Below are 12,165 nucleotides of genomic sequence, written 5' to 3'. Positions count from 1 at the left end.
CAAGCACACTTTTTAGCGGTCTATCGAGAAACGAATCTAAGTGTCGCTGCCTAGCACTCCCATGGAATGTTTTGAGTTTTGTCACCTAGGGTTTCCCGAATCTGCCTCGCAATGACACGTTCACGGCCAAACCCACTAGGATCGACCTAAAATTTGGGCTCCTAGTGGCCAAGGTCTCCTAACAGCATTCTAGCATCAGATCTTGGACATCCTACTTTATGCAGAGATACCCAAGCCGAAGCCACTTTGTTCAAAGAGAATGGGAAACGAGAGGGATGCGCCGCTTAACCTCTCTACCCGTAGGGCATAGTCCCATTCCGGTCCCCTAAAACGGCATGAATCGAGGTTCTATCCTAACAATTTCTAAGGTCAAAGACAGTAAACCTTGTGAGAAGCATCCAAGTTCTCTAGGACCACCCTACTGTAGGACAGACCCACCAAGGGTTCTGCCCACCCGCTTCCCTTAATAGCTTTAATTTTCTAATTAGGTCTTACCACATTTATGTGTGACACTTAAAGTCAGCTTTATTAATTAATCTTTTTAGGGAATAGGGTTTGTTTGCATAACTTACAACACAGACACAAAAATAGAGTAAAGCAATCTATTGACAAACAAGTTCCTTAACTTATATTCAAGTTAATCTTTGTCTCCCGCCCATAGAGGAGAATTGTGTATCCCTTCTGTCCAATAGAAGTATCTCTTCTGCCATGCAGAAGTAACTGGTCCAAATCACATCGCACCACAAATTTAATCCTTTATCTAGAATAGGATCTCCCAACATGCCTAAACGTTGGGGGCCACGGAGGTCTTCAACTCCATTCTAGACCTAGCAAGGGGTGTCTAGAGCTCCACCTGACTCGCAAGCTGTCTAGGAGTGAAACATCATTCCCGTGGTTGGCCTTTTCACCACTCGACCTTCGGCCCATGAATCGAGCAGTGCCCTCTTTGGGTTAATCCATGGTGTGATCATGGAGGCGATCCACCCGTGCAATATATCCTTCATTAATTAAATCCTTTAGGAATCCAAAACAATAAGGGATTCAGTCCTAATATCATTTTCTAGGAAAACATTCCTTTATCCCTATGGCAACCTCTCATCATAGACCCTTGCCATGCATTTAGCATAAATCACAAGCACTTGGAACAATCATCCAAACAAAAAACTAACAACCAGTTGAATGTAAATGCATTTAGGATGTTGTTAGATCAACAAAAAAAAAACCAATTGTATTCTTGCCAAACAATGCAAGAATAGTCGCGATAATATTATCATCGCATATATGTTCTTCCCCTTGGGATCAAAGAGAAATTCTATGTAAAATTTACATAACTCTTGTATGCACAAATTTTAATGGATTATGCCATTCGTAACCCTTGACCAATTCCTCCTTGTAATTGCTCTATCAACAAATAAGCCATATGCGACTAGGTGCAATTAACTTTCCTTAATACGCACTTTGCAAGCTCAATCTTTTCAATACGTGAGATAAAATTTATCCCTTCCGATGACCTGTACTCATGCATCATAGTATGGGGCCTAACGTATTTCATACGAGAATCAAAATAAGGATCTATCAATTTGGAAATACATTACTTACGACCAAAATCGCAGTTGGATTGACAATGATACCTTTGCCCAAAGCTTTGTTGCTCGTTCTGAGATTGCCATCCGCACGTGACATTCTTTGCTTGGAGGCTATCATCCGCAAGTAGACTCAAGAGATTAAGAAGGTGGAATAGATTTGAGATGGGAGAGTGTAAGAGAAGATGGTTAATTCGAGGATCGAGATAGAGGGAATTGAGCTAACTCCCTTCCTTACAGCCTCTCGAGGTGACTCTTCTCTCTCTCTCTCTCTCTCTCTCTCTCTCTCTCTCTCTTTAAAGCTCTCTCTCACAATCTCTTGGAGGGGTATCCTTCTCTCTACCTCTCTCTCACAGCCTCTTGGGGTCTCCTTATTTCTTCTTGTGCCTCCCCATGCCTTATATTTATACTGGATTAGAGAAGAGGGCTTGTGGCTGAGGAGTGGAGCTCTTTATGGAGGGGGATCTTGGAAAGATTAGTGATGCGATGCTCAGATCATAAATCTGATGGTTCCATTGGCTCCAAAAGGGGTTAAAACCTCAAGACACATACTTGGTTAGAAAGCTCTTAGTTCACACCTTCTTTTCTCTGTTTGAAGTGTTGTTTTCTGTTTGTAGACTGCGATCGCAGTGCGTGCGATTTTGCAAATCCCTCTCTTTATTTTTTCTTTTGATAAAATCTCCAAAACTAACTAAAACATCACTTGTCTTTTCTTTTAAATGACATCCAGATCTAGAAATCTCCATATCTTTTTAAGATAATATCTAAAATATACTAGTTATGCCCAAAATCTAATATTTTTTTACCATCCAAACTATACACATTAATACTCGTGATTAATATAGCTCATAAATCTCGTTCACGTTGTAACTTACATGAAGGGTGGCTATGGTCCTTGTCAATCCAAGAAAAATATCAAATTTACGACTCTCAATTTTGTTAAATAAAATATTTTTAATTAAATAAAAATTATTAGTTATTAATGCTAATTAGTTTTTATCTTAGTCTTTAGTTGGTAATCTTACGAACTTATTATTTGACTAACTAACTTTCAAACTAGCCAACTAACTTTTATTGTGTGGAAATATTACAGAGAGTGAAATGAAAGAGTGATAGGAACAAGGAGAGAAAAGGAGAAGATAAATACAACATGAATAGTTCAAGAGAAATATGCACTAAATCAGGAAAGAACATTGAATAGAATGATCTTGGAATGGGGATTTGACCTTTGATCTTCTTGTTGTTCACACCACTTAGTATCAAAAGGAGTATGAATAGACTCCTCATCCAAGTCATCAAAACCATTGAACGAGTGGTATGACATGCCTTTTGACTTGCAAACATGGTAAATGTGCTATGTTTTGTTGTAGAAGAGATCCAATGGAGGGAATAATCGGCTACACCTACAAAGGATGAGTTGTAAATGCCTCATCTTATCAAAAGCATTGGTAGAATATATAAAAACCTATGTTTTCTGTATCAAACAAGCTAAAAATTTGTGTGTTCGGGAGTATGGTGGTCTTCTTTGTCAAGAACATTTATGTCCTCACTTAGGCGATGATACCACGTGAGAGAGTGCAATGAAAGAGGAACAAGAATAAGGGGAGAAAATGATAAGATAAATATAGGATGAATGGAAGAGAAATCTGCACTAAATTAGTAAATAACACTAAATAGAGTGATGGACTAATTAGTCCCTGTATGTAGCCCAAAGAGTTAGTGAGGGCACTAGATCATGCTCAAGATGATGATGGCAGCATTGAATATGGATACAAAGTGTGCCACTTGTAGGAAAAACACAAATGATCTGCCCCATAAAGGCTCCTTGCTATATATAGCCAAAAAATAGCCAAACTAGCTCATTAGCCATAAATACCCCTAGAAATAGCAATTCTCCTACTTAAGCTAGCCAACTAGCATTAAGTGATGTTGAAAATATTGATGTGGCACCAATTGGGAAATTTTTCAAATGGACATGGTGTGTAGCCCTCGCAAAGCTGGAAAATGGCTATGTACTCAATATGAACACACTTAACACTAACTAAGGAAGAAATGCACAAAAAATTGAATGGAAAACGCGATCAAAGCTCCATCATCTTTGCTAGACTTTGAGAAAGCTCACAACCAAGGCTAACAAAATATGGCAATCTAACACTTAAACAGTAATCCGTTACAAATGAAATGCTTTTCCACCATATTTCTCTCAATAGTTAGACAACATCGAAGGGATAGCCCTCAATCACATGTAATCGACCATTAAGCTCAAAAGAAATTTTGTGAGTTTTATGCCCGATATACAATTATGAAAATCTATCAAAGGACATGAAATGCCAAGGATGACATTGACAGGGTCCAAACTCATCAATTAGAAATTCAAAGACCCTTAGTATTGTTATATTGGAAGATCCAACCTCAACATCATATCCGATCTCAAACAAGGATTCATAGTCGGCATTCCATGTACCTAACTCGATATTTCCAATCAATAGGCATTGAAATCCTTGCACCAAGTGAGAAGAAATAAAATTGTGAGTAGATCCATTATCAAATAACACTATAAACGTTTGGCCATTAATATTACCAATGACCTTCAAAAGGTCATGTAAGCCAAACACAATTTAATTTATGAAACAACCCTTACAACTACTCGTGTTTACCAAAAGATATACATGGAGTTTCCACACAGTGTTTACCAAAGTTCTTTCACCACCTTTGAGTCCACCCATGCACTAATGGATTTATTATGGTTGAGCTTAGTTTTCTCTTTCCCCTTGGAGACTAATGAAATCCTTTAAAACTTTGGCTTTAAAATTTGCTTCCCTTTCCATTTTTGGTTTTGGAAGTGTCAATTACTTATGAATTTTTTGTATATTTTTATCTTTATCCATTTGTATCTATATTAGTATATTATTTTTATTGTAGGTTCAGACCCCCTGAACCTCCAAAGGGCTTTTTGAACCTACACCTTCTTCCTAAACCTACACCTCTCTCTCCCTTCCTCTTTTTCTTCACACATGTAATCACACACACACACACACACATCCCCCTCCCCTTTTTAATTAAACCCCTAAAAATAGTAGTCATTCAACTCTAAAACAGTAGGAGTAATCTCCTCAGGAGTGTTGGCCTAAAACCATGTTCAAGGAGCTATGATAATTTTTTGAAAATTGACAATAAAATTAAGGAAGTTGAATTTTTACATGCTATAGTGATCCAAACTCTGAATGCAATTGTAAGCATGGGAAAGAGCATGAGAATGACAATACTTTGAGCTTAACCAACTTGATCAATTAGATACAAATGGAGAGAGAGAAAAAAGAGAGAGACAACACCACGTTAAGAGGGGAATCGGCCTCTCCCCCTTAATAGGATTTTGTTGAAACAAACCTCAAGAACGAATTGCTTGAGCTATATACAATGGAATGATTTGATGCCATTCTAAAAATTTGGGCTTTGAAACCCTAAATTCTATTTATTCTAGGTAGCAAACTGATTTTCTTCTTTAGTGCTTGGACTTTATCAAACAAAGTAGAAAGTGCTTCAAGTTGGATGAGTACTAGATAAGCATGTACCAAGCATGAGGTTGGAAATTCAATGTTAAAGCTCATTGGAAATGAGAAGAGAGAACTCTAATATATGGATGTTGGGTTTGGGTGCTCAAAAGTGGAAATTAGAGGTTACATATGACAAGTATTTGCTCAAAATAACCACTTGTCTCTTCAGAATTACATAGATCCAATTCTAGATGAAATAGTCACTTTTCTAAATAAAGAAGCTTCAAAACCTTCTACTCTAGAGTCTCTCAAATGGTTAAGAATTTGAGGTAGTTGCAAAAGTTTTGTGTGTTTAGCATAAAATTATTATACGATTGATTTTTTTGTCATTCCTTCAATATGACCGATCAATTAGAGTATGTTATGAGCAATCAAATACAATCATTGTTAATCATTTCAAACAACAATTGATTGTAGGATGATGAAATGTACATTTTTCTCATAAAATCGTGCATTATGACATATGTTTTTGAACTTGGAGGCCTGCTGACGCTCTTCCACGATTGCTGACAATTCGTCCAACCTTGATTTAGGTCTCTTTATGCTCCTGCATCATCTACAATCTGAAATGTCCATCTCAGCCCACCCCCTTCTCTTTTACACTGATCCATGAGAAAAAACCACAAGAGGAGAGAGGAGAGAGAATTACTAAAATTAGATCTTTCCATTCAATGCGTCATCATTGATCATTTCTATGGTTGATGGAGGGTGAAGCATTGAGGGAACTTATTGCCCAGAGGATTCCTAGGATGATCAATAGTAGAAAAATGATAAAATTTTGCTAAATTTGGGGTGTTGAAAAAAATGGTGCCTTGCCCTCCCTCCCATTTCAAAAATTGTGCCCTTTTGAATCATAAAGCTTAAACAAGCTTAAATTTTAAGCTTAAATAAGCTTAAAGTTTAAGTTTTAAAAAAAAGAAACTGGTTCAAATTTTTATGTTCACACTCTTTACCAAGTTATTTTTTTGATTTCGGAGGGGCAAACGAGCTCACATTTAAGATCCGTCTCAACGGTTGGCTTCATGACGTTGAAATCTATAAATATGGCCATGTTCATGCACTTTCCAGCTCTTGGATCACATAGCTACTTCATAATGCAAAACCTTGCGGGGATTAAATGGGGGGTCAAACAGATTCTGATCGACAAACTGAGAGACTTGCATTGGGTTCTTAGCATCGAACTCCACCTAGGAAAACTCCATCTCATCGATCCACAATCGTTTCATTTTGCATGAAAATTTTGTCTTTTACGGCCTCCTGGGCTCTCTTCAAAAAATGGCCTTTAAAATCCACTCTCAATACATCACTCCAAAACCTAGCATGTCATTCTGGACTTTCTATCCTGCCTTGATTTGGGAGAACCTCCAACTAGTGTCAAACATGACTTCTGGGATGTACAATTAATTACACAAAAAATGGATACACTAGAGCTTGAGCCACCAAACCCTCCGTGGTCATGGGATAAAAAATGATGGCTTTCTTGGAAGTTGGCATACCTCTACTCCATCATCAAAAGGACCAATGAAAACAAATGGCTCTCTAAAGTTGGCATTTTGCGATTATTATGGGCTAGTTGTCTACATTCTCTCTCGAGTGCTACAAAGAATGGTACTCCCAATGAAGCAACCTGCTATCCTAGAGGAAGACCATCAAGGAATTATCGATAGTCACTTCTTATTGAAGTAAGAACATGCAAAGTCCAAGAATCTAGCTTGTAATGGCCGATCATACATGGTGATGCCCGCAAGTAGATCCAACACTACAACTCCTGCCATAGATTGGGTCAGCCTAGGACCAAAGATAAGTTGTCGCTTTGACCAATTCTACCTTTGAAACCCTTATAGAAATGGGGTCTAGAATTCATTGGTTTGATCTCTCTAATTGGTACTTACACCAAAACAAGTATACCATCCTGATGACACAATAGATTATTGCAGAAAATGGGTAGAAGCATGGGCTCTACTAGATAACACTACCAAATCAATTGCTAAATGTTTATTCCAAGATATTTTCACTAAGTATAGTACTTTGATTGAATTGGTCAGTGATAAAGGTATGTGCAATTTTATCAATAAAGTCATCAGAGACCTCACTTCATTTTTCTTATTGTGCATAAAAAGTCTTCTCCTAATTATTCATAAGCTAATGGCTTAGCAAAATAAACCAATAAGGTCATGTGTAAAATTTTAACCAAGTTGGCAAATTAGAACAGAAAGGATTGGGATACTAAGCTCCTTGCAACACTATGAGACTTCTAGATTTCCTTCAAGGTCACTATGAGCATGACTCCATACAAATTAGTACCCGATCTAGAAGCCATTACACCCCTGGACTATGTAGTACCGAGTTTCCAACTTGCAGTACAAGATTGACTCATCTTGGTGGAATAAATTCCATTCTAGATGGAAGCCATAGCCCAACTAGAAGAACACCATCAAGTGGACCAACTATCCAATAAACTACTTCTCCATAGAGTGCAGGAGAGGGATAAGCCTTCTCAAACGTTAGGGGTAGAGGCCATTTTGATCCCCTTTTGCTAAACTTCTATCTCATTTTCATTTTCTCTACCCCCTTGTTACGCCTTTGCCCCATACAACCATACCGCTAAGCGAAACGCTGGATTTTTTTTTTTGGATGACCACTAACTCTCCCTGAACTACCATGTTGATTTCACCTAACATCCAATGGCTCCGTGAGGTTGCAAAAATTTAAAAAGCCCATTTGAAGTAAGGGAAGCAAGAAACACGGCCGATGGAGAAAATGATGTGGTCGAAATTGGCAAAACCCCCGTTACAACAAACTTGAGAGAGGTAACATCTCGTGGGTTTGGAAAAAATTAATTTTTTATAAGCTTATTGCTATATTTGACTTTAAATGATAAAAAGATGCATATGAATTTTATAATAATTTATAGAAAATCATTTAGATAATATCATGAAATAATTAATGCATTAAATCAACAAAAAATTGTATAGGAAAATATATACTAGACGTGTATAAATTAGGTACGTAGTAATATAATTCAATGTCTAAAAAATGAAAGAAAATTTGTACTTATGATTTTTGCATTGCCTAGAATAAAGTTTTTAGAAAAACAATCAGCATTGCACGTAGGACATAGCTAAATGAAAATTGATCTTTTTAGATAATGTTCAAATTTTGGCAAATGGTCGGACATCATCAATTAAACCATAGAATATGAGTAGAATAAAATAATTTTTTTCTTTGTTGAAAAACATGCAATGTTAATATTAATGATTATATTAGCAAGAGCATCAATATCATGAGTTGACCCACATATGAATCAACAAGAAAACCTAACCTAAAATATTGAGAATGTTGAAGTAAAAACAACTATGAAATACTCAACAATCCTGAAACTATCAGTATCGGGAAATTAAATAAATATCGAAAGTCTGCAAGACTTGTTGGACATTGATAAGAATTTGTTGATACAAATTCTAAAGTCTAAACAAACTTGGAAAAGCATTTGAAATCCTGCTAAGCATGGGTTAGGGCAGGGCATAGTGCATGATTTTACTGCCATAGGTATAAATGCCCATGTTATCTTTTAGGGCATAAATACCAAAATTTTCATAAGGATAAAATAGACTTCAGATTTGTGAAATAGCTTGCCGATCCCACAAAAGAGTTGCAAGGAGGAAGCAAAACCTTAAGAATAAGGTGGGACCTTAAAAGAGAAACCCTAGATTTGGGTGGGTTTTCTTCCTATGCTAAAAACGCTTGCTGTCGTTTCTTTTTCATTTGTGCATGCATTGATGGTTGCACATGAAAGATTGATTGTGATTGCAGCAGTTACATTTGATTGTAAATATATAATCAATATAATAAGAGAAAATATCATGCTATGCCTCCCCCACAGCTAGACACAGAACTTGCTCCAGGGGGGATTGTTTTTTTACCGCCATGAGGATCTTTGGACTTGGCCTCGATGGGGCGAGAGGTCACTTGGTGATGAGGAATCCGTTAGGCAAAAGGATGTGGAAGTGCTAAGGGGGCTTTGGCCGTAAATCTCTCGATCGCTCCTAGGAACTGCCTGACCCTCACACGAATTAGGATGGGATCTTGGAGTGCTCGGTACTAGTGAAGGGACGGAAATCTTGGAGGGTTTCTTTTCCTCTGCATAGACAGAAGGGATTTTCTGGTGAACTGAGATTTATCTTCTACGTAGGCATAAGGAAAAAATCATTGTAAATAACTTTGTGAAATAATAAATAAATAACGATTGTTTTCTTTGTCTTTGTGTTGTTCCGTAAAATTACACAAAGGAACATGTAATAACGGGTTAATTAACAAAGATGCTTTTATATGCCATAACTTAATGTGATAGGTAATTAGAAAACTAAAGAAAAACATTTGTGGGAAGCGGGTGGGTGAGATTCCTGAGGGATTCGTCCTACGGATGGGTGGTCCCAGTAAGTTGGGAGCTTGTCCCAAGATATTGAACAAAACATTAATTACGAAAAATTAGGTAGAGCCAAGCATTGACTTACCTAGGTCAGGTCTTAAAACCTTGATTAGAAATTATGTTGGGGGAAAGGTGCGGCACCTGTGCCAGAACTCCATTACGGATCCTTTAATCCTAACCAGTTACTGGAAAAAAGCATTGCACTCCATGAACCCAGGGTAACTACGATCACTCCAATCAGATAAGAAGCCCTTATGGGACACCTCTGATGGAGCTAGTTGATGTATCGAGACCTTAATTGTCAAATTAGGATCCCGAGATTGTAGGTTGATCCTCATGAAAATGGCCAATACCTTCTATTATGGGGTGGGCTCTAGGAAACCTAGACAATAGACCTCGTGCATTCTCGTGAGTGCCAGTCGAAGTCATCTAGGATAGTTCCATGAGACCGGTAAAAAGTGTTGCCATGGAATTTTTAGGCACGCACATGACACATACCCTCAATGACACTGTGATATCTTGAAAAACCCATTCTAATTATGTCTAGTAATGACTTGTTTTGCTAACATGGCATATATGCATTGGCCACAATCCTTTTGCATTAGTCACACGGTCTTTTAGGAAAGATTCTCTTTTTCAACACCCTTATTTCTCACCCAACACTTGTGCACAAACCTACTTTCACTTCTCTTTCTTTCTCTATGTCTTGCCCTACTTTTATCTCCCTACCATGGCATCCTTCCAACTCACCACTAAGGAGGTTTCACCCCCAAGGCCCTTGTAGATGCCCTTTATGGATCAACTCCCTAAAACTCACCAACTTTGTCAGCCTCCCATGAAGCACTATCCCCATCCACCCTGACACCCAAACCATCCTAGAGTAGCTCCTCACAAGCTCATGATTCACATTTAGGGCCACATATATACCCTCTTTGCAAAGAGACTACAAGAGAAGTTGTGCTTGCCCAACCATGGTGAACTTAATTTGCCAATGCTCTCTACCATAGCCATTGAGGATATCTTTAGCCCCATCCTCAACAAGGAGTACTAGCTGAGCAACCTTATTGATGCCCAAAAAACCCAAGCTCAAGGCCCTTAGGTTCTTGGTTCAGGCCCTCCATCTACAACCAAGGCATTTAGCATCTCCAAGAAGGTAGCCTCTCTTTTCTTCTCTCCTTTTGATACCTCCATCACTTGGGTCCATGTCCTTTATTTGGGAGCACCTCTTTGTTGTTGAGGTGAGGTGCTTATCCCACACACTACCATCCATCAAAACCATGAAGGTGATGTGTAGGCAGCACTTCACCCTGCTCTTTCCCCTGCCCACCCTTCTTAACCTTCCCTGCCAAATTTTCTCACCTATGGTGGAAGTTTCCCTGATTCACCCCTAACCCTCTTGAGAACTCCATGAAGCAGTGCATTGAAAACCAAGTTCTCAAAAAGGAGGACCCAGCTTGCTAGCACCATTGCCCAATAATCCACTAAGCAAGACCAACCATTGTAGGTGCGCCAACCTCCCTAGGCCCCAAGAAGTCCATCTTTGCCACCACCCTCTTTGCCAAAATCACCCTTCTCAAGTCCAAGGGCCAAAGATAGCAGGAGGAGGAGACCACCAATGACAACAAGTCCCTTACTCTCACTTATATCCTCACCAATCAAGACAATACCTCCTCTACTACTGCACCCCTCCTCGCCAACTTGTCCTAGCAAACAACTGGTGCTGATTCTCCCACAGTTGAGTTGGGAGATGCTTCACCAATCATTAAACTTCATCAATGGATTTTGGACCAAGTAGCAACATCATCAAAGTAGAAACTCGTTGCCCAAGTAGACCACCTCAAGGAAGCCAAACTACTCTCTTTGATGAGCAACTCTCGGCAAAAGGATGTTGCTCTCTATGAACATCCACAAGGATGGATATATGCCAATAGGTGTAACTGGCCTTTGTCAATGATGTCAGGAGTAGAGTGTAGTGGTTGGAACGAGAGAATGTGAGAGCGGAATTTTGGTGCCGAGAAGTGCTTAAAAATAGCTAAAAATTATGAATATCAAGGGAAAAATATTCAACGTCGAAGGCGGCGGCTCGATCTAGGACGATTTTAAGCGCCAAAGTGCTTTAAAGGCACCCGAGCGACACTTGTTGATTTTTCATAATTTTTCAGATTGTCGTGCGGGTTGACAAGAGTTACTAGCCAATGCGGGATTCCGAGCCACACACCCAGGCTTTTTCAGAGCTCAATTCGGAGTCCGGACGAGGAAATGGCCAAGAAATGGTCAAGATTTGAAAGGGTGGCCACAACATGGACCAAAGGGGAGGTGCCCTTTGGGGAAATTTTAACCCCCCAACCAAAAGGCATGCAACATGACAAATCATGGGATGAGAAAGATGAAGAAAACGTGACCAACAGAGGGCACCGAAAATCACGCCATGGATGGATGGGGCTTCTCCCTGCCTACAAACAACCACTATAACTGATCATTGCCCTTGCTTCCCTCCTGGATGCCAATCATATCGCCGCCTCTTGCCCGAGAAATGGTGGTCTCTATGAAGAATTCTGATTTCAGTCTTTCTCTCTCCTCTCTCTCTCTCTTCTAAGGG

Source organism: Lygodium microphyllum, chromosome 1 (assembly GCF_053477565.2).
Source record: "Lygodium microphyllum isolate KBCC chromosome 1, Lygodium_microphyllum_v1.1.10, whole genome shotgun sequence".
In the NCBI taxonomy this organism is placed as follows: Eukaryota; Viridiplantae; Streptophyta; class Polypodiopsida; order Schizaeales; family Lygodiaceae; genus Lygodium; species Lygodium microphyllum.
The sequence above is the reverse complement of the archived record's forward strand: the minus strand, read 5'-3'. Positions refer to the sequence as shown.